At 37.8% G+C, this 23,576-nt stretch overlaps 1 pseudogene; it reads right to left on the minus strand.

Moving 5' to 3' along the window:
• Window positions 1-383: 383 nt before the first annotated feature.
• LOC117966602 (interferon-induced very large GTPase 1-like) lies at window positions 384-16,267 on the minus strand (annotated as a pseudogene).
• Between the last annotated feature and the right edge of the window lie 7,309 nt (window positions 16,268-23,576).

Raw genomic sequence — 23,576 nt, forward strand, 5'->3', positions numbered from 1 at the left:
ATACAATATGTTTTCAGGAATTGGAAATCAAGAGTGTGAGCATAATGGAAACACAGAAACAAGAATTAACTAATGATTCATTTTACAAGAAAGCCCCTTACAAACTTATCAGGTGTTTATTAAATCCCAAACATATCAAGGGTGAGCAAGTACACTGTTAGGAAAACAGAAGGGAAAAAAAACTTCATTAAACTTTCACTTAATACAAAAAAGTATTTTCCTCTGTATAAAAGTATGTTCTAAAATATTGAAAAGTTTACCAATCACACAATCATGAATTGCCAAAAACACAACCTTTATAGCATTGCAGCTAAAACTGATTTAATCTTGAAAAAATATTTTAAAGAATTATTTTAAAGAATTTGAGATAAATTGAATCTGTTTTGAGGCACAGATTTGCATATCCAAGAGTACATTCAAAGACACGAACCATGAAAACATATTTACTTTTTTTTTTACATTAAAATAGATGTATTTATTGCTGTTAGTATAAGAGGCATCTTTGTGCCCACTTCAGAAGAGGCTCTTTTCATTTCAATGACATTAGCATTGTTTAACTGCAGGAATGGCAGCTTATGTTTTAACATTGAACGACTTACTCAGACTTTTCATTGCCATTTCTTTTGTTATGGTTTTCCATTCTGCTGGGATGTCAGCAGGCTTTGCATGATACTTCTCTGCAAATTCTTCATTAAATGTAGTCAGCACGTACTTCCAGTAGTCAGAGGTTTCGATACTGGGATCTGGGGGAATGTTCCAGTCAGGGTAAATGTCCCGATAGTCTTTATAGGGATGAAACTCCTGCTGTGTGTCACTATTCCTGAATTTCCTTTCACTGAATATATCAGACGTGCACACATTCTCGGTTAGTTTCTCATTGGTTACATATCTGTAACTCCCCAGCCCTTGTGGTCGATGCACTGATGCGTGGTGTTCTTTGTGGTCCTGGCCTCCTGCCTCACAGGGGACCTTGCAGAACGGACACAGCTTTCCACAACCAAACACCCTCTTGAACAGCTCGTCCTGAGGCTTGAATGACAGATTGATAAGTTTCTTCTCAACATCACAACCTTGAGAAAATTCAGCCCTTAGAGTACTTGTCAGTTCATTCACAAGAACCTGGAGATATTGAGCAAACTCCTTATTGTTTGAATTCTTTAGAAACAGCACTGCTCCTAACTCATCCCTGGAGATCACAAGGTCCTTATTCAGATTCCTGCAGATCATCTGAATAAACATTGACAAGGTTTTGCTTTCAGCCATTTCCTTCTGTGCATTTTCAATAGCTGCTTGAATTTTTGTTGTTATTGTTTCAAGGCGTTTCACTTCTAATACCCCAATCTTAGCATCTTTTGAAAGACTCTCAACAATCTGATCCGATATCCAGCCCTTTACGAAAGTTTCATAGTTTCTACTGTACTTCACAAAGTTTCCAAAATGTTCATCATCCAGCAACTTCTTTAATATGGAGAACTGGAAAAACGACCGGGAGCTGTATTTCACAGATTGTGCACCGGTCAACATTTCATCTACAATGTCTATCCCAAGGGCTTTGTTGATATACTCCCTCACTGCAGGCTTGAGGCAGCGCTCAGTGAATTCTTCAGCTGTTTTTCGGCACTGATCCTTCTCATGGTAAAGATCTTTGAAGTTTGAACAGTACTGAGGTCTACATTTTTCCAGAGCTTTCTTGGGGTCATTTTTTTCATTGAAGTCCTCATGCATCTTCTGAAACTCCCTGGCAGCGTAGCCACAGATGTGGAGCTTTAGATCGAGTTCAAACTGGGCATTGGTCATCAGAGTCTCTTCATTTTCCAGCTCTTTGTCTATCATTTGCAGCAACTCCCTTGTGTAGGTATCATGATAATCTGCTTTACCTGATGTTTGGTGTGATACAAACTGCTGACATGTTCGTATTATTTTATTTGCCATCTCAGTTGCTTTGTTTTCCAGTTCTTTTTTTTTAGGTTTCCCTGACAACATCTTCCACGTATTCTTACACATAGACCAAAGACCTGGCTTCTTGTTTATTTTCTGGTTGTGTAAGCTGTCAAAGTGCTTCTCAGTTGCAATAAAGCATGTTTGTTCACAATCAGTCAAATCTTTCACCTCACTTAATTCCTTCTGAACTTGACTGCCTTGCCTTCCCAAATTTATCCTCAATTTATTCAGTATGTCTGATACAATATCTCGTGTCTCTAAACCTTTGAACTTCAGTTCAGAAACTGTCTGATTCCACATTGTTTCAAATTCTTTCTCCAGCTGCTCTTCAGATAAAGGGCTTTTTCTCTTCTTACACTTATCAAGTAGGCACAGTACTTTCTGTTCAATTGTGGCTCTATATTCTTCACGAATAGCGTTCATTTTTTTCATCTCTTTGTGTATAGCAATGTTGGTCTCGCATTTGTTTTTCACAGAGTTTTCAATTTCCCTCCTAAGACTTTTAATGCTGTTCACAAATTCTTCTCTGTGCTTTTCCACTAGATGAACATTTCCATTCTTTTTTTTGTAATAATTAGCCAGTTTCTCCTGAATTTGTTTTTCTTGCTTTGCCAATTCGGAAGATGCCTCAGCTGTTAAACTGCACATAAAGTCATCATAGTTTGAGCTGCAAAGGTTAGAAATCCTTGTCTCAGCATTTGCTAGCCAGGTATACATGTGCTTCCAGAAGTCCCATTCCCAAGTATTAAACTCAACACACAGATTACTGTAAGCCTCAGCCACTAGACTATTTCTGAAGCTGAAGATGAAATTCTCATATTTAACTGCTTTCCACAAACTTTCCACCCACTCCAAGAACTCTGTAACTGGTGCAGGAGGTTTTTGGTCATTGCAGCTTTTTAACAGCTCAATCAAGCTCTTCTTGAATTCATACACAGTCTCACCGTAGCCGGTGTTCACTGGAGCCATTGGAGGGTTACCATGCCACAGGCCTGGTATGTACCAGTTATTGTTCTCTGCATCATACTCCATTATATCAGTGAATTTTTTGTTGGGTCCCTTCTTTTCCATTCTAGAAGCTGCCTGTGTCATCTCATTCAGCTGTTCTAGAAGCATTTTCCTGTAACTCATGCTTTTGTCATGAGCAGACACGTCCCCCACATTCTGGTGCACAAAGTGACAGTTTGGTTTCTTTCCCACTTCCTTCATTCTAAGAAAGGCGTGCACCACGATCTGTAGGATATCCTTCATCTCTGTGGAGTTCTCCATTGCAATGTTTATTATTGTGATGTCACTCAAACCTACAACCAGTGTTGCAAGCTCATTGTCATGTTCGTAGCTGTCTTCTAGTTGTGCCAGAGCTGGAGATTTTAAACCTTCAGTGTCGATTACCAAGATAAAATCACAGTTCAGCTCTTCTTTAAGATCCTCTTTGATTCTGATTAACAGCATGAAGGCTCCTCTTGTGCATCTGCCACTGCTAACTGCAAACTGAACCCCAAACATTGTGTTGAGGAGGGTAGACTTCCCAGTGCTTTGGACTCCCAACACTGTTACAACCAGCACCCTGCTCTTGTGTTGGACTTTCTCATGGAGCTTTGTTAAAACATCAGCCACCCACCTTACAGGGATATTTTATGCATCTCCATCCAGCAGCTCAAGAGGGAAGCCATCCAACAGCAGATCAGCCCCCAAACTGGGAAGATGTTGAAATTGCTTACAATAATTCTTATAGTCAGGATGGCAGCATGCACCTTCATAAATCTGCCCCATTTCACGCATGAAATGTTCACTTCCTGTTCTGACAACTTGCAACTCTTTTCTTTGTATTCATCACAAAGACCAGAAAGCTTTTTTCGTGCCTTAACATCCAAGTTCATCCTCATCCACTTTAGAAAATAGGATCGTTCTTGTTTGCTTTCATTGCATATGGCAGTGATGAAACACTGCATTGCTTCAGACATATCATAACTGCTTTGTTGTTTTCTCAATTTCTGTTTTTCACTTTGTAGATGTGTTTTATATTCTTCAATAGGCTGGTCTCCTGCCTTCCATAGTCTGCCCTCCTCCTTTTCTATTTTAGCCAGCTCCTTCCAAAGCTTCCCTTGCAATGGCAACTGATCCTCTTTATATCGCACCACATCATTGATTCTAGATGTAATTTCTGCAGCACTTCTCTTAGCGTTCTGGCATTCAGTGCAGTCTTCATCTACAGAGATCCCCAATTCATGTGCTTCAACAGACATGCCTTCAATGGTCATTTTGTGTTGACAGTTTTCCATGATATCATTCATAGTTAAGCGCAGTTTCATCACAAATTCTGCATCATTGGTCTGCTGTTTCTTAAATAGGATCCGACTTCCACTTAATTTTAATTTTGATGCCAAGCCTTTCAGAGAGTTTATGTTTTTCTGTGTACTCTTTGGAAAATTTGCAACCAAAAACAATTGGGCTTTAATATTTCCTGCAGAGGACAAGAGATTGTACTCGCTGTCCGCAATACTGTCAAAAAATATTAAGACTGCTGACGATGTTTGACATAAAATGGAAAACTGTTTCTGAAAGGAAAGGAGATCTCCATGAAGGTTGGCAACAGCTACAGGTTCTGGAAAGATGTCCAAGTTTTTCTTTCCACAAGGAAGGTACCAACTTATATCCACTAGACCATTTGCAATTCTCCGTGGAACATCACCACATTCCATGTCACGATGGATAAATACATCATGGTATTGCTGGGGGTTGCTGAGAACCTGATTCAGAATCTGAGACTTTGATAAACTGCAGTCACTCAGCCTGAAAAAAGAGATCATTTGCATGGCAGTGCTGACTATACTGTCTTCTACAAACCCTTTTGAGTCGGCTAATGAACGGGGTCTAAACTTCTTCACAATGTCTCGCATGGCCCACAGCATTAATGCACACTGACTGGTGCTGCAATCAGGGAGCAAGAGGGGTATAGCAAACTGGCACATCGACATTTTTAGCATCATTTCCTGCTGCAGGAAACTATCTGAGCACAGAAAGAGTGCTGTTACGAGATCGAGTGGATTGATTGTATTACTGTCTTGATCATCATTACTAGCTATAAGTTCAAGAACACTATCAAGGTCTTGCAATGCTGAGTCTGTATCTGTTTCAGCAGCACTGCACTTGGTACTCTGAGCTGTCACATTCACCATCATGAGTCTTTTCAGAAAGCACCAGGGAAGTTTTTTCAGTGACTGAATCGGTTCATCTGTAATACTCTCTGTACCGATCTCAAGGACAGTACTCAACGTAATCTTGCCTGGGAAGTAGTTCTCCAGTCCCAGCTTGAACAGCAAATCTTCTAGATGTGATTCTGAAAGGGAAACAGTAACAGTTATCCACTTAGCTTAAGTAATAAGTACTTTGAAGCAGAAGAGTGTCGACATGTTTATTTATTTACATGTATATGCTTCACTAGTGATTACATTTGAACACGAGCAATGCACCAATACTCTTTTCATGTATACTAGGCATTGGCAAATGAAAAACATTTATTCTGAGTGGGTGTACATCAAGATCGGAAGCTGATTGGTTTATACAAGTGATGGATATGCTTGTCACTGGCTAGTATACTGCAGATGTAGAAACATCATCTGAGCACATACTTACATGACCTGCTGTGTTAGGGAAACACTGTTCTAGTCTCTTGCTGACTTCCGGTGGTTTAATTGTGACAGACAGTAAAGCTATTCATTCATTTCTGTCAAGTGTTTTAAGCTGCTGTCTTATTATCCAGCCTGCCAGCAGGTGGCAACATTGAACAAGAAATTGCCTGAGGTTTAAATTAAACTAATCTACAAAGCAACAACCCCTCTATAAGAGTTATGTCTGTCCATGAGAATTAACATATTTAAGAAATAAAAACAAATCTAGATGCAATTGTTTCTGTTTCTGCTGATTAATAGCGCCTGCTGGGTTTGTTGCAGCAAGTCACTATTCTCTACTGGGTCCATATTTCATAGGATATACAGATTTACAATCCCTACTGAAGCTAGTGGGTCAGTCAGTTCCACTGACTTTATAATTCTTTAAAATGATACTGTTGTTGTCTAGGTTAAGACTCAGACCCATAGGGCATAAATTACACAGCTTTATTGCATGAACACAACACCTTACCTGGAACAATATTCTCCATCACATGGGGTTTATATATCATCACAAATGTATGAAATACAAGAAACTGGAATTAGAGATTATCTGTGAAGCTAATACCCTGAGTTGTAGAGAACTGGTGCTTACTTGTACAGACAGATGCAGAAGCAAGCATGCTCTGGGTCCCATTCTCCAGCACTGTGTTGACTGTGAAGCTGTACTCTGTCCCAGGTCTCAGCTTAGAAATGACATTGGAATTGGAGGATGCAGTGATGGAGTCTTGGTGACTCCTATCAGAGCTAGAGTAGGTAATTTTAAAGCTGTGTGGGATCCCATCCATATTGTCAGGACTGCCCCAGCTCAGAGAAGCAGTGTCACTTCCCACTGAGCCTTTATCTCTCCAGGAGGAAATACTGGAATAGAAAAAATACAATTTATATAACGGCAAAGTACTCTTCTTCTAATATTCAGAAGAAAAGTTGTAAATGAATAATTCTTACTTGTACAGAGAAATCTTGAAGCAGGCATGCTCTGGATCCCTTGACCAGTGGAGGTGACAGGCGATGTGTCTGCTGGACCCTGAGGTTTGTCCTGGTCCTCAGGATTTGGGATGCTAAGAAATAAATGGGTGTAGTGTCCAGAGTTCTCTCTGAGCTGGGCACTTCTCTGTTGTCCTCAGCAAAGTGAGTGATTTGGCTGACCTGCGTTTTCTTCATTTCTACCTGGAGTTCAGCCTCTTGAGCGCTCTCACCTGGCACGCTCTTCTCTGAAGGCATCTCCGAGGTTCCTGCAGAGGGATATTTCACAGTGACTGAATTACATCTGATGCAGGAACTAAATCGAGTCCATTGTTTGCAGTAACAACCTATGGCAGGGTTTTTGAGTGAGGGCAGTTCAGAAATCAGAGGACTGTATGCAGTTGAAGCTGCAGACACAGGAGTTTGTCCTTAGTGGTTATACCAGGGCTCAAGACAAGCTTTGCCTTAGGAGTCAATGGCTCTTGGGCCAAATCCAATTGTTGGGTGCCACTTTGTTTGCTATAATATTTAACTGTTTAAAATACAACTTGCTAAGAAACTAAAGTGATACTAAAACAGTGACTTAATGTTTGTACTCACTTTGTTGCATCGTTCTGCTGAATGGTTAATCTATGCAGCTAATGACTGCAATGAACTCAGCATGTTTATATTTTAGATATTTTGCAAGTGTTGTGTATGGAATTGGTGACAGCAACTTTAATTGTTTATAGATATAGTATGCAGCTTGCATGCTCAGTGTTAGATAGTGAAGTCGCGTCAGTAAAAACAAGTTTAAGTTTCAGAGAATTCATTCTGTTATTAAATACACCACTACAGCAAGCACCTTGTCATATATTTTAAAAAAAAGGTATGAACCGTTCTTTTTAATTAACACAATCTGAGACCTACATTTAGTGAATGGCAGTTGCTCTAGTGCAAACAAGTACAGTACATGTTTTATTTTTTCTCAGCAGTAGACTTTCCCAATTAAATGATCCTCAAACTCCTGACAGAAAACAATATGACCAAATCTATCATATCTGCGGAAGATGCAGCTGCTAAAAAAGATGCAACAGACAAAAAATATGTTCGTGTTGACTCAAAACTTTATTTAGGAACCCTACGATTTGACTGGTGAAAGACAACATCTACGGTTATCATGCAGCAAATTTCACAGAAATCGTGAATCCGTGATAACAGTGAAAGGGGTTAGTAGGCCTATCACTGTTCAGTGGCTTTGTAGACAGCAAATAGAAGATAAGTCTTTTTTAGTGATTGGAAAGCGTTTTTTGGAGCCAAATCCCGCCTATGAGAAAAATTATATATTTCTAACGATGTATAAACTGCTGAACGGGTATATAATGGAATCTGCATTCTGCAAACACATTGTGGAGGACATCCGCTATTTACATTATTATTATTATTATTATTATTATTATTATTATTATTATTATTATTAACAACAATAATAATAATAATAATAATAATAATAATAATAATAATAATAATAATAATAACAATAATAATAATAATAATCCTGGCTTCCTTTCAAATAAACATAGTTACTCTTTTTTGTGCTACTTTACGATATGCTATGGTAAATTAAGATTAGGCATTGAACAAACGAATAACGAAAACATGTTTAAAAAATTATCCGAAGATTTCTGTTTAACTGCTAACTTTAGCTTATCTAGAAGTTTTGACAGTCGGTTATGCAGGATTTCTTTTTTTTTTTTAAGCCCAGTTTTTTTAAATTCCTAAATGATTCTTTTCAAACAGTTTAATCAACAAAATAATTATACTTCTGGACAAAATATAATTATTATTATGATATGGCCTGATATTATGATATGATGAGTCCAATGTATGCAGTTAGCCGCAAATTTTTATTATTGCTAGTATTACTATTAAGAACATAAGAACATAAGAAAGTTTACAAATGAGAGGAGGCCATTCAGCCCATCTTGCTCGTTTGGTTGTTAGTAGCTTATTGATCCCAGAATCTCATCAAGCAGCTTCTTGAAGGATCCCAGGGTGTCAGCTTCAACAACATTACTGGGGAGTTGATTCCAGACCCTCACAATTCTCTGTGTAAAAAAGTGCCTCCTATTTTCTGTTCTGAATGCCCCTTTATCTAATCTCCATTTGTGACCCCTGGTCCTTGTTTCTTTTTTCAGGTCAAAGAAGTCCTCTGGGTTGACATTGTCTATACCTTTTAGGATTTTGAATGTTTGAATCAGATCGCCGCGTAGCCTTCTTTGTTCAAGACTGAATAGATTCAATTATTTTATTAATTCTAATAATACTTATTATTAAATTAATATTATTATACAGTCGTAAATCTGGAATGGAACGATTTTGAAAAACAAAAAATAAAGAAATCCTGCATAACCGACTGTCAAAACTTCATGCGGTAATAGATGCACGGTGGTGGGGTTGCGCTGTACTGGGTGACGCGGTGGTGGGGTTGCGCTGTACTGGGTGACGCGGTGGTGGGGTTGCGCTGTACTGGGTGACGCGGTGGTGGGGTTGCGCTGTACTGGGTAACGCTGTACTGGGTCACGCGCTGGTGGGTTCGCTGTAATAGATGCGCGGTCATGTCCTGTAACCCTTTGATGGTCGGGTCTTCTTCAGATTGGCTTTGGGTAATGTGAATTTTCTGCACCTCGATGGGACCATTCACAAGAGACCCCCAAGCCGAACACAACAAGATTTCGGCAATCAAAAAATGTAATTAACCCCAAGCCGATGTGGTCGTATTTCGACTTGGAATCCTAATATACACTGACCTAAATTGCACATACCATGTGGTTAACGATTTTTTTAAAATTGTAAGCTTTGTGAAATGTGCACTTAACAAGGTTCATATAAAAAAGGCAGACAATGGCTTTCACTGCTGTAATAAAACTGTTTCTGTGCGAATTGGAGATTGTTGATTATACAGGGCGATTTCATAGATTGCACAATAACCTATTGTCAGAGCATCGCAAAAGCTGCATCGTTTATATATTATATGTACAGTCTGTCAAACATTTTCCCTTTGCATAACATCTTTTATGTATCCTCCAGTTTTCGCAGTCCATTATCCCCCTCCCCCCCGCAAAAAAAGGTAATTTCAATACAAATAAAGAATGTTTGGGTCAAAGCGTTTTACACACCTGCCCTCCCCCACACCTGTATATTAGTTAATGATTGAAGGCCTTTCTATGTAAAGAACGCTTGGCAAATCTGAAATGATATGGGGCAATGCGTTCTTCATATATAAATGACAGCAGTAATGAACCAGTACAGATATGTGGGTGACGTCATTTCAATAGTTAATACAAGGAAGTAAGTCGCATTGCCTTAGACCTTGACCTAGGTCCCCAAAGAGATACGAGTCTATTACTTAGCATGTCGCTTTAGCCTCTATTCATTAAGTGTTCAAAATGTGTTCAGAAATGTTTTCTGTAACTTCGTGCTTACATGTTTTCTTAAATTAGTGATTCATCAAAGTTTTATTTCGAATAACTGTCATTCCGTCAGCCTTTTCTGTCGTATTTTCCACCTGTTTTATACACAAAGTAAGAGTGCTTTACATGTGGACCACCTTAAAAGCAACCTCATTTGAATGAGGGTTGCCTGGTGCCGTTTCTTCAGTGACAAGGCATGAAAGAGCAAGTGAAGCACACAGATCTAGAAGGGGAGTCCAAGATAAAATTACACGGACGGGCACTAAAGCAATGCAAAATGTCTTGAAAAATCTATACTCAACACGATAAAAAAAAAAATATATATATATATATATTGAGTTTTCATACATTTAGGTTACCTGGGTTATGGATTGCAATAATATTTTGAGAATGTCTGTTTAGGCACATGCACTAATGATCGGGAAATGCGATGTCCTTTTTATGTCGGTTGCGAATCTCAACTATTGTTTCTTAAGAGATAAGTTTACAATATGATACACTTGGCATTATTCCGGGGGAAGGCGTTTATAATATATATATATATATATATATATATATATATATATATATATATATATATATATATATATATATATATATATAGAAAAGGCAGCCCCGATGGAGTACTATTGTATAGGGCTGCGGCTGGCAGGTTTTTTATTATTGGATACAGGTGTGTAAACGCATTGCCTCTAAAGAGTCTTTGTTTTTTCTAAGATATATGTACGCACGCTATATGCACAGAGGCGTTTGCTTGGCTTTACACAAACTTGGTAATTACTGCAAACGTGCTTCTATTAAACCAAGCGATGATACATGCAGCAATCTTAGCAAAGTGTCTGAGGAAGATCATTTCAACTGATACAGTATTTTGATAATGGATTTGAAGGAAACTGAATATAGAAGTTTCAGTATCTGAATTACAATCTGCAGCTGGATCGTTTATTTTTTCTCAAAGTAGTTTAAGTTATTTACAGTATTCAAACTTTTTTTTTAGGTGAGTGAATACATCTTTGTTTTTGTACAAACTCCACATGTGTAATTTATTATTATTATTATTATTTATTTCTTAGCAGACGCCCGTATCCAGGGCGACTTACAATTGTTACAAGATATCACATTATACATTATTTCACATTATACAGATATCACATTATTTTTACATACAATTACCCATTTATACAGTTGTTTTTTTTTTTTTTTTTTTTTACTGGAGCAATCTAGGTAAAGTACCTTGCTCAAGGGTACAACAGCAGTGTCCCCCACTGGGGATTAAACCCACAACCCTCCGGTCAAGAGTCCAGAGCCCTAACCACTACTCCACACTGCTGCCCTCACTCCATAGCTTTTTAGCATCAAAATACATTGTAATGGTGTTGCTATACAAAAATAAACCACTCATCTCTGCTCTTAATTAATAACGTGTATTAGTAAATTTATTTGTATTTTAAGCAATATAACCGATCATTCTCTAATTGTGTTTACCGTCAGCTGAAGAAAGTACTTTATTTTACACGATAGAATTTGTCTAACAAACTGCAGCACCGCGTTGTTTTGAGAACATTATAGATCTTAGAATAATTCATACTGTGGTATATATTGTGCAACTTTAGGGTTCTTTAGAGTTCTTATAAAGTTTTAAAATTAATTCTGATTGTCTGAATTTGCGTGAAAGTGTTTTGACAGGGCCTGCACTGGCGCCGCGTACAGAAGCACATCGGGTCGGTGTGTACTGTAGTTTATTGATTTATTTATTTGTATATATATATTTTTTTATTTATTAAATGTAACCCCCTTATTCGTGGTGTTGGGACCCGGGGACATTTCCCCGTCCTCTCGGTGGGCGTGGTGACTAGGGATGGGCGGATCGATCCAAAGTATCGATACTTCCGATCCTGACGTTTCATTTTTGGGAATCGATCCTCACATAAAAATATCGATACCAGGTGCTTTCTTAGCCAGTGATTTTTTAAAAAAAATTTTATGAAACTAAATGTGTATCAGATATTGAAAAGTGAAAATAAAATAAAATGAAATGTAGCACATTGTTGTTTAGGATAGGAACTACTTCTCCTTCCGCCCTCTCCCTCCGCTCCTCATATAGTCTATATACAGGCACGCCGAGACACACGCAGTCACTCAGTCACAGACAGTCAATCACATCAACGAGAGTGAACACGGTTACCAGTGCAGCTCTGCTTTCATGGCCGAAAGAAAACGAAGCATCGTTTGGAGTCATTTCACTCCAATAAACAGCAATGAAGCAAAATGTGACATATGTCAAAAGTGTGTAAGATATTGTGGCAGTACCACAAACCTTCTAAAACACATAAAAACCAGTCACACACGAGAGCATGACTAGTTGCGGCGGAGGCGATTAGAGGAGGGGGAGAGAACACAGACAAATACCGCCGCCACGTCTAGTGACAGAGTGAGGCAGAGTTCTCTGACAGAAGCCTTTCAGAGAGGCAGGCATTATCCAGGTATCTAAGTGATAATATTAGGTTATTTTAATCATTTGAACAGAAATCAGTTAATACTTTTTATTTCTTGAGGAGCATAATATTACAGTGGGTGCAAGTACATATACACTAATACTCCGATACCCCGACTAAGGTTAATATCCGGCTATGTAAAAAGTAATGTAAACACCTTTATCTGATATCTTTAATCGGGGTCTTAATAGCAGTAACACACCAAGATTTCTGCCCAACACTTTGATTAATCTGGGCATGTTAGCAGCTTTGTCAGATTTCTATCTGTTTTTTAAATGTGTTCATGTCTGACTACGTAACCGGCGCCAGGTCCTTTATAAAGAGAAACCCCACTATTTCACCGATCCCATGTAAACAAGGTTTTTTGTGTAATCGCGGTACTGCTGTGCATGTAAACACTTCAGTCGAATTATTGCCATAACCTGATTTTTTCCAGTCGGTGTTTTGTTGTGCATGTAAACGCACTCAATAGGCTGCTAGATTGGACACATTTTCAAACAATATCTGAATGCATTATATCAATTTTGTGGAAAAACTGATATGCATTGCTCAGGATTTCTAAAACATAGATTATATCTATAAAATGTAAGTAAAGATCTCAGGTTGCTAATACCTTCAGGAATGATCTGGTGAATATAACTCTTATGCCAGCCATCATTTTATCACAAAGGTGTCACTTTTATCAAATGGTGGATAATGCATTTTGGAATGAAACTCTTCATACATTAATTAAATTACACACTTTAAATGTTAAGTAATTGCCTGTAGCTACTTAGTCTAACTATTTTAGGCTGAATGTACTCCCATATACTGCCCATAATGTATAAAGACATAACTGCATGTAGTGTAGCTTGTAGGACATAAGTATTTTTATTTTTCATAGATGACTCCCAAAGAGCTGCAGAGGTTACAAGAAGCCTGGGAGAGATGATTGTGAGGGACCTCCAGCCAATCTCAATTGTTGAGGATAGAGGTTTTAATGCATTTGTCAAGACCCTTGATCCGCGCTATAAAATCCCAAGCCGCAAACGCTTGATGGAGGGTACAATTGCCGACATGTATAAAGACTGTCAAGACAAAGTATGGCAAATTGTCAACGTGCACACAGTGTGGTTCTCACAACAGACATGTGGACTTCAAGGTCCACAGAGGCATATTTGACTGTGTCCTGTCATTTCATTGACAACTGGCAAATGCAGGAGTTTGTTTTAGAAACCTGTAGTTTCTATGGACAGCATACAGCTGACAACATTAGTTTAGAGCTAAAAAGAATAACAGATGAATGGGGCATAACTCAGAAGGTGGTAGCAGTTGTTACAGACAATGGTGCAAATATGGTTTCTGCAGTGCACTACCCCTGTTTCGCCCACACCTTAAACTTGGTGGTAAAAGATGGAATTAAAGCTGTTCCTGAAGTTGTTCAGCTCCTGGAAAAATGCAGTAGCATTGTATCTTTTTTCCACCACAGCACGAAAGCCACAGAGAAGCTCAAACAAATACAAAAGCAACTGAAGGTGGCAGAGCATAAACTGATTCAGTCAGTAGAAACAAGGTGGAATTCTGTATTCTACATGTTGGAGAGACTCCATGAGCAGAGGGAAGCAGTTACCACAGCCCTCTGTCTACTTGGAAAGAACACCCTATGCTTAAGCAATGAAGAGCTATCCATTATCCACCTTACCATTGAGGCCCTGAGACCCCTCGAAGAGGCAACGTGGGAAGTTTCAGCCAAAAAACATGTTTCTGTCTCAAAAGTGATTCCCCTTGTGTCACTACTTCTCAGAGCAGCTGCAGCCACTGAGCGTCAAGGTAGCTCCCTTGCCACAGAACTGGCACTGCAATGTCAACGCAGATTCCGTGGGATTGAAACCTTTCACAGTCTCGCTGCCAGCACGTTCTTGGACATAAGGTTTAAAAACCTTGCATTTCGTGACAGAGACAATGTGGAAACTATGAAAAAGCGAATGCTCACTGAAATGCAGGAAGTCCATCAGCCCACTTCAGAGTCACCAGGCTCTACCTCAGCACCTGTGCCAAGCTCTGCCTCTGCACCTATGCCAAGATTTGCCTCACCAGTGACTCCTGCATCTACCCCAAGCTCTGCCCCAGCTACAGCAAAAGGAGGGATATGGGCGGATTTTGACATTCAAGTTCTGTCTGCCCAACAGCACCGCTCAACAGGTACTGATGCACTCATTGAAATGCGCCGTTACTTAGAGGAAAAGTTAATTCCCTGGGACCAGGACCCATTACATTGGTGGCAAGAGCATGAGCAAACATTCCCATCCCTAAGCAGACTTGCAGCAAAATACCTGGGATTCATTGCTTCATCCGTACCCTCAGAAAGAATTTTTTCAAAGGCAGGAGAGTTAGTGAGCCAAAGAAGAAACAGACTGAAGGGGGAAAATGTCAACATGCTGTTGTTTCTAAACAAAAACCTATAAATGGGGAAAGAATCAAGGTAGAGGTTGACAATTACTTTATGTAGCCTAAAGTGTTGACCTCAAGTGCATCCTGCCTGGTGCTGTAAGAAGTTTATGTGTTAAAAATTAAAAGCTAAATTAAAAGATAAAGCTAAATTTATGTGTTCCTAGAAATCAGAGCAGCATTTATTCTTCTTTTCTTCTTAAGAGATTTTTATTTTATGTTGTTGATTTCACTTCAGGGTATCTGATTAGCCCAAATTTTCAGTTGAAGTGATGTGAAGAATAACACCTGAAAAGGGTAATAATATAATTGAACATTTGTTGAACGTTATTGAACATGTGTTTTATAATTGCTGTTATTAAACAGAAAACAAAAAGAGAAGTCTGATCATTGGTATTTTATTTAATACTAATACAAAGGCTTTCAAATATAATTTTTGATGTCTGCATTTACCAATTTTCACTGTAGAAATCACAAAGATTTCCCCTTTTTATGTACATAAGAAGACTTTTAAAAGTATCGGTATCGGTATTGGTATTGGGATACTAGCCTTGGTGTTACTTGGTATCGGATTGAAAAGAAAATCAGTGGTATCGCCCATCCCTAGTGGTGACAGATACCCGTTTCGGGAACCGATTCCAAAAATCTCCTCACATGCACGTGACTAGTTGTGACGCGTCACTGACAGGATAGATTTCTCCAGCATGTTTTCGAGATGCTCTGCTGGTATTTGATAGATTTCCCTGTTTTCACAATTTTTTTCCAGGTACGTTTGTAGTAATATTTTGAAATCTGGTTGTCATTTTTATTAAACTGCCAGTTTGTACGCTGTGGTGAAGTCAGTTAAGATGTCCACGGGATCTTTACATAATAAACCTTACAGCTGTATAATAATTAAGACTGTAAATTCGGGGAGTTCTAATATAATATATAGGGCTGTGAACGGATACTGCTGATAATCATCATCATCATCATCATCATCTTACCGTGTTTAGTCTTTCTTTGCAACTCGTCAGCCAGTTTTGCCTCGCTAATGGCCTTTAAAACAGATATCGTGATGTCAACAGCCTGCTTTATGGTGAAGGTGCCGATTAACAAACCAGCTACTTTCATGCTTCCCCCCTTCTGAAGATTCCTCTTGGCGATTTTGCGCCCCTGGAACGGCGTTTCGCCCAGCTTGTCCTTGAACCGTTTTAGCCCGTTGTTGGGCAGGCACTCTAAAGTGTCTATAATGTGGTCCTTCACCATCCCGGTTCAGCTGCGTCTTGTCTAAAGAGAGAACCCACGAAATTAGGAAATAGAGAGGGAGAGGCGGGTAAGGAGCAGGGAGTGACGGATAGAGAGGAGAGGGAGAGGGGAAGAGGGAGAGAGATAAGGGAGCGGGAGGAGGGAGGGGAGGGGGGAGAGGGGGAAGGAGGTAGGGCGAGAAAGTGGAGAGAAGGAGAACGGGGAAGTAGTGAATAGAGAGGTGGGCGAGAAAGAGGAAACATTGAACATTTATCACAAAACCTATTCAGCAGTATGCAAGTAGAGCTGAACGCATTGAGTTAAAAACGGTTTACATCTCGTTACTAAATAAAAATCAAATGGTGCAACTAAAGTTTTGCAAACACAGTATTTGTAAAAAAATATAAAATAAATAAATAAATAAATAAAATGCACCTTCACTTACCTTCTCCTCCAGACTCGCTTCAGTGTGTGACAGGACAAGGAGAAACCTCGTCTTATAGAACAGACTTGACGTCATCATATAGGACACACGGACGTCATTGTGGCTGCCCTTTGAACGTGGATCCTCCCTGCATCCTTAGTTATGTTTTCCTCTTTAACTTTTTACTATCACTTTCGTTTTTACATTCGCTCTGCTTGCTACTTCCTTGTACAGTGAAAAAATAGATTTAAAAGCAACACAATATATAATTGTTTATTTGAAAAGTTATCATTCAAGTTGCATAAAAATGTATTTTATGTACCACAGCTATAAAATTGTTCATACAGTTGTTTTATATGCTCATATGTTTTACAGTGGGGCCAGGAATTGATTCAGACAGTTCCCATATGTGTCAATATCCATAATTGATAGATAATACATTGTCCCCCAATGTAAATATATGACAAAAGCAATATAGGTACCTTACTTTAAAAAGGAAAACAAACATAGCAACCAAAATGTTTATTTTTATATATGATAGTAGATTCACACAAAGCACTATCGAAACGTTTGTCTGTTTGTCTGAGTTCCTTATAAGTTATCACAGCCCCCTGCAAGGAGTAGCTCTGTCTGTTTAGTTCACAGAAAGCTTCAAGTCTTTAATTGCTTGTGTTTTGTTTTTTATATTACAAGTTACAGTAACTTAAAAACTTAAACCCCCACCCGTGCCTTGGTAGCACTGTATCCTTGCATGCAGCACTATTTCACAAAATATTAAAACCGAATGGCCATTCTGTCCTGAGAGGATCAAAAGAGACGGTTGATTGCAGATTTTCCGCCTACTGTTTCCAGAGCAGTTTATTTTAAGGTTATGTCACGGTGCATACATTATTCATATTTTTTGCATTAGTTAGCGAAGTAATTAATTAGCTGTAATTAAGCAATTAATGTTACAAAGTCAAGCATTTGTACCACATAACAGTGGAGTTATTTTTTCGTATATCATTACAGATTGAGAAGACAATGCAAACTGCTATCTGTTTACATCTTTAAAATTAGGATATGTACTGTGAGCTGATATTGCATGTCCTTACAACTGCTGGTAGAGCAGTATTTAAAATGCTAGGACAACAAGCATTGTGGAATAGTGGTTAGGGCTCTGGACTCTTGACATATGGGTCGTGGGTTCAATCCCAAGTGGGGGACACTGCTGCTGTACCCTTGAGCAAGATACTTTACCTAGGTTGCTCCAGTAAAAACCGAACTGTATAAATGGGTAAATTGTATGTAAAAATAATGTGTAAAAAATAATGTAATTGTATGTAAAAATAATGCGATATCTCGTAACAATTGTAAGTCGCCCTAGATAAGGGCATCTGCTAATAAATAAATAAATAAATAACTACTTGTACCTGCATAGATTTTGCACGTCTTTAGCTGGGCACCATCACTACCCAGTTTTCACAGATGCCCATTGAAAGACAGAGGTCCCTCATTGAAAATGTCTTTGTACTACTATGCAGAATTTAAATTTCCTTCGCAGACAGCTGTCACAGTCACTGTATAAAATTTACAGAATCTATATAATTTAAGTAACATGTATAAACTCTCATCCTGTTATGTTCATAACTCATCTGATGGTGTATGCAGTCATGGCCAAATGTTTGCTCAGTCTTTTCAAATAACTGGATTCACAAAAATATAAATGCAAAGACTAACATAAACAAAAAGTGTATGAAAATTAAAATAGTCACATTACACCCCCATACACACACACCCACACCCCCCCACACATTGTGATAAGGAGAAAATCTTGCACACCTATCTATAAAAAAAAAAAATTAAAACAATATAACTCCAATCCCTTTATTAATATTCTGGGTGGCTTTGATATTTCTTTTTAGGCAAGGGTGTGCAAACATGTGACCACTAAACAGTCTGTCCACTCCTGTTTCTCCACAGAAACATCAAGTGATGCTATCCTTGCAAACCACTGTTTATTTACAATCTTGTATCTACAAAAGTTTCTTTTCAGGAATGGCTACTTCAGAGCAGATTAAGAGGTTTGATGCTGTGGTTCAGTACTTGAAGTGCAGTGACTACCCACATAGTTTAAACAAGACAGAAAAGGGGTCCCTAAGGAGGTTTTCCAAGCAATTTTTCTTAAATGGTAAAATAAAGAAAATAAGTAAAATAAATGTCATTTTTCTTTAGCCCTATGCTGCCTACGGGAATGACCATATTTGGTCATAAATATGAACACTTTCTGTGTAAGCGCTTTTTGGAACGTTAAAACAGAAATTAAAACCAAATATACCTACAGAAAGGCATGAAGTAGATCTTTCCAGTGATTAAATATCTTGAACAGTTGCAGAGCTAGATAAGGTTTTACAATGCATAGTATTTTACAAAAAAATCAACCTCCGAATGGCAAATGCAAAATACTAAATAACATTTTTAAAAATTGCCAATTTCAACCTCTTTCCAAGTTTTACATAAAAAAACTTACAGTATATTGTACCTTCACAATTTGTCAAGGATTTTGTCATGAATTCTGAGGGTTCAGATTTCATACGTACTCTTTTTATTTGCTCAGCACACACTCTTAACTCAGGGAAGACGTTAGGGGGACAGAGATGTTATTACTCCTAGTGGGGTATTGTTCATGCACTGGACCCGCAATATATCGAGATGACTTTTAGTAATCAAGAAATTCACACAGACTCATGTATTTGAAGTTTTTTACGAATCAGAGTATGATCAGTACTCATTCGGTTTATTAACTGCTAAATATTGGATTGAGTAGTTACAGTCTACCTCATATCCCCAGCTGTTAGACTATCTGGGCAGTCCAGTGTCTTTAACAGATATCAAAGTTAACACTTCAATACATTTATATGTATTTGCAAGGCCTGCGGGCAGGCCAAGAACACATCACCTAAAGCACCCACTGCTATATTTCAGCACATTCAACAGAACACTCTCTTAATTCTAAAAAATAGTGTAAATCCCTTATAGCAATGCATTCAATACATGTGAGATCAAATAATATTTGATTAATGCTTACCCTCCGATACAAGGAAGTGCAAAGAAAAGAACTGTCTTGAAGAAGCAGATGAAACTGAGTTCAATCAGCTTAATTGTGTAAGTCTGCAGAGGATGGACCACCTCACCCTGCCAGGTGTGAGTGTAGTACCCCATTATGATTACTTAGGAGTTATATAGGTTTTTCGTCTCATTGGAATACATGGGATGCCTCAATTAAATCCAATCATTAATCTGTTTAGACAGTTCTTATTTATTTTTTTTTTTTTTTACAAATAATAGTTTTCAAAAGATCCGGGCAAACTTTTCAGAATTAATAGGTGTCATGTACCAATAAATTCAAGACTTCATATTTGTCCAACTCCAAACCTATGATCTCATTTCTTGCTTTCCTCCGAGCCCCTCCTTTATCTGAAAAGTCAAGTGAACCAAGGTTCCCAGGATCCTGGTTTATAATATAATAGAACAAACACTACTGTTATATGTGCATGCAAACACTATTTTTTATATGTGTTATATATGAGAGATGTTTTTAATATGTGACATCATCTCTAATTGATTATATTTTGCTAAATTAAAGGTATGTGTTTCTTTTAACCTCATTTTGTGTTTCAATATGTTTTTAATGAGTCAGTTTTGATTCTATATACTAATGTCTAACAGAGTATTTGACAAAAGATTGCCTCATACAATATTCAATTAGTTTCATTAAGTTTAAGTGGTAATAATTTTCATTACAATTATTTATTTCGTAACAGACATACTATACCAGGCTTCTGACCTGTATCTGACTCTGAGAATATGCTATTGTAAGCAATTTCCACAGTCTCTTGTTTTTTTCAAGGCCAAAGTCTGTGCAAGCACTTTTTTCAGATATATGACCTATCAATGTCTGTTATGCCATAATTTTTGCATATTATTTCAAGATATATTTTTTATCTGTGCTAAACCATTAATTCATAAACCTTAAATTCCAAATCTATAAGATTTGCTGCTTTGCTGGAGTGGAATGCAAGAAGACCCCCCTCCTTTCTCTACAGCCCGTACATCTTGATCAGGACAGAGGCCCCTTTTTCCAATGCTAGGCAGCAGTTTCAAAGAACCATATTATATTGACTCCATCTACCATCATTAGACAATAGTATAGTGGATTAATAACAAGGTACATTGTAGTATATTATTACAAACTAACACAAAAACATAGCATACCTTTTATATTCTATAATTTAATGGTTATTATAATGTCTAAAGGACTTTTTATTTAATAGAAGGAGAAAGAAACCAAACCAATTCCCCAATTAATTAAATTGAATACTGCTCCAGCTTTTAATCTTTTTATCACTACAGTAAAGTCATGAACAAGCAATAACACTCGTCAGTTTAAATAATATGTTTTCTTATTATACCAAATACTGAAAACATATTAATCCTATGAAATCAAATAGATATTTTTTAGTTTCAAATATTGTTTTGTATAGAAAAGGGTTAATCATTTATTTTTACTAACCTGTAATACCTGGCTTTTGTGTGTAATTTTTATTTCTTCAGTGATTCCCTCTAAGATTTAAATCCAAATACAGGCCGGTATAAATGCATTCAACTTCTATATTCTATAATGACTGAACTAAGCTTGAACCTGTCCTTTGTTCATACAAAATCCTGCCGAAACAGTTTTTTTTTCTTAAGACCTTGGCTGCTAAGTTTTAATTGTTGATTTATATGTTGCAAAGAATCCTTTCTAATCTTGTCTTTGGAACATAAATTTATAGGTGGGAGTAACGTCCACTTTTTTGCCAAAATTGTGCATTTTTATCAAGCGTCATGCTTTCTAAAGATAAGATATAAAAGCAGTAAATCGTTTATTCCATATTTTCTTAAAGACTCAAGATTACTATACTATATACTTAACTAATTTCTTGACAAAAACAACGAGTAGACTGACCTATTTCATGGAGCAAGGGAGCCATCTACTGGCGATACAAGGATACTCTTTCTTTATCCTTCTATGTTTGTCTTAAAAAACCCCTATTCTTTCATTTTTTATATCAAAGTACATTTCATATTGGAAATTGTCTAGCACATGTCCAGCATATCCGCACGTTCCCAGCAGGATTCAAATTCTATTCCAGGTTCAGCTCTAGTTGGTTCCATAACAAGTCCCTTGATCCAAAGTTTCGCATCACAGGTGTGGATTTCCATGGCTTGACTTCATACCTATAAGATACTTGGACATGTTCATCCAGTTACTGTTCTGCTCCACATCATCAGTTGGCAAACTTAACATAACTGAATCTGAATCAGTTGATGAACCGTGCACTGTAGCTTACTGAGATCCTCCATGCAAAGGATCCAGTGTTTTACTACACGGAATAACTAGTTCAGCGTCACCTGCGACAGGGGGAAGGGAACTGAAAGACAAGAGGGATTCACCCTGCTAGGTTCAATATGGTATTCAACCCCCCCTTTTCCATCGCAGCAGGAATGTGCAATGATAGAGTGGTAACCCCTATCATTGGACAGAAGTAAGACAAATGGGAGTGGAGTCAACAAGTGTTTACAAAGGTATAAATGCCAAACATTGTAAAGTTTTGTCAGTCTTTTCATCTCTTTCAAATTGACTCCATGGATATCCGTGCTTTCTAATACAAACATATGCACTGAGCTGTACTGAGGCCTTGTCCAAAGTCAGTTTAAATCTTGTGAAAATTGAAGAAGGAATCAATGAAAAAGGCCTAGGAGTTTATGTTGACTCAGAAATGTCTTCATCTAGACAATGTGGGGAAGCTATGAAAAAGGCCAACAAGATGCTCGGATATATTGTGAGAAGTGTTGAATTTAAATCAAGGGAAGTAATGTTAAAATTTTACAATGCATTAGTAAGACCTCATTTAGACTACTGTGTTCAGTTCTGGTCACCTCCTTACAAAAAGGATATTGCTGCTCTAGAAAGAGTGCAAAGAAGAGCAACCAGAATTATCCCAGGTTTAAAAGGCATGTCGTATGCAGACAGGCTAAAAGAATTGAATCTATTCAGTCTTGAACAAAGAAGACTACATGGTGATCTGATTCAAGCATTCAAAATCCTAAAAGGTATAGACAATGTCGACCCAGCGGAAGAAAAAAAAGAAGCATCATAGGAAGCATGGCTCTGAAAGTGATGATGAAAAAAGAAAAACTGAAAAGGGCCTTGAATGCAGAGGAAGCTCGTTTGAAACAAGTAGGAGAAATCATGCAGCTGGATGAGCATAACATACCGTACACTAGCGGCCCAGACCTAATGATCCTATGGCTTCATTTGGCCAATGAAGAAACTTTGTTTCTTTTTTTTCCCCTTAAAAATGGTTACAAGAGTTATACAGTCTGATCAGTTTTAAATACTCTGGAAGTTTAAAGGCATTGCCTGTACAGAAATATTCTCTCCCAATGGACCCTGACACTTGACCAAGAAATCCCAGGCCAGGGAGTCAATTTAATGCAGCTGTTAAGTTATTTTTTTATTTATTTTTTTATAAAGGTAACACCACATTGACATCAGCTCTACCATATTATTAATAATTTCTAATGGCTGTGCAGTATGTATCATTATAAAACAAAAAGGGTGTGATTTGTAAGGAGGAAAAAAATATGTTTCTGTGGATTCATGAAGTGGATGGGCCAAGACAGTTTGTGAACTCTTGCCCTACTACAACTATTGTATTCCTAGAGCAGACTACAATCATGAAAATGCTGTCTTGTGAGCATTAATACAGATTTAACACAAGTTTTTATTTCCAATGTGAAAAAAAGGGGGGACTTTTTTGACCTGAAAAAAGAAACAAGGACCAGGGGTCACAAATTAGATAAAGGGGCATTCAGAACAGAAAATAGGAGGCACTTTTTTACATAGAGAATTGTGAGGGTCTGGAACCAACTCCCCAGTAATGTTGTA

Source organism: Acipenser ruthenus, chromosome 54 (genome assembly GCF_902713425.1).
Source record: "Acipenser ruthenus chromosome 54, fAciRut3.2 maternal haplotype, whole genome shotgun sequence".
Taxonomy (NCBI): domain Eukaryota; kingdom Metazoa; phylum Chordata; class Actinopteri; order Acipenseriformes; family Acipenseridae; genus Acipenser; species Acipenser ruthenus.